Consider the following 1,301-nt stretch of genomic DNA (forward strand, 5'->3'; position numbering starts at 1 on the left):
GCATAGCTCCTAGGATCATTGGGACACTCAAACCCCTCCACCACGATAAGGTAGCAGCCCAAGGAAAAAGTGAGTTGATTTGTTATATTGAAATGTCTCCTGGGTGAGGAAAAATACATGTACACAGTTTTTTTAACATTAATTGACAAAAGATTAACTTGAAGCCAACCATGAAATGTCTGAAGATCTAATAAGATCCTAATGTTGATTCTTTTAAAACTTTCCAATTATTAATTCCGGCAAAATTCATTGATACTAGAGTTAGATCTAGCGCTGATTCATTTCCATTTCTAATATCAATTCTTGTCCCTTCTCCATTATTAATACAAACTAATTGTTTCTTATCCATTATTTGTTCTACCACTTCTCCCACACAGTGCTAAAGGCATTAAAATCTCCACAACAAATTAGATTTCTTCCTAAAAAAATTTACATTTCCACCATTTGATCTAAATTCAGTTTTTTTACAAGGATTTTAAAAATTTAGTATCTTAATATTTTCTTAATTAACCCAGATTTCCACAGATAACCATTCTAAAGATGACCCTTTATCTAAAAACCTATACTGAATTCCTTGCTTAACAAATATTACACAACCTCCTCCACTTTCTTGCTCCCTGTCCTTTCTAATGCCATCATATCCCGATATCACAAAATCAAGCTCTGGTTTAAGCCATGTTTCCTGAACACAAATATCTGGTTTAATCTCCAAACTATTTAAATTTCCTTTAAATTCTTGACCATTTGCCAATAGACTTCTTGCATTCCATTGTAAGATAATCATTACAATCTTCCTCCTTGTTTTCCATCCGTTTCAAGCCTTTTATTTATTAGTTCACAAGATAAATCCTTCACAGCTAAAATTTTCTGCACCTTTCACTATAATTTTATTTTTTTCTGTTTTACTTGATCAGTACAGTTGATTACATACGCCATGAATAATATTAATTTATCTCTAAAATAATATTTTTCTCCAACAATTAACTTCTCATTAACTACTTTTTTGCAAATGTTGTCYATCTGCATGCATTTATTCTTTTGATCTTCAGCTTTGCATTTTATCAACATGTTTCCATCTCGTAATATTTTAACAAARTCCACCTCRCCTYTTTTCTTTTTTATTTCTCTTGAAACTTGTATCGGACTCAGGTTAATATTCATATCTTCCTTCCTGAATTTAAGAATTACCTTAAATTCTTCGTTTGTTACTTTCTTCCTGACCGCTCTGTTTTCTTCATCTGAGCTGCACWRTTCCAAACTTCGTTTACTATTCTGGCTACCAATTTCTTTATCCTCTTTCA

Source organism: Austrofundulus limnaeus, unplaced genomic scaffold, assembly GCF_001266775.1.
Source record: "Austrofundulus limnaeus strain Quisiro unplaced genomic scaffold, Austrofundulus_limnaeus-1.0 Scaffold61, whole genome shotgun sequence".
Classification (NCBI taxonomy): Eukaryota; Metazoa; Chordata; class Actinopteri; order Cyprinodontiformes; family Rivulidae; genus Austrofundulus; species Austrofundulus limnaeus.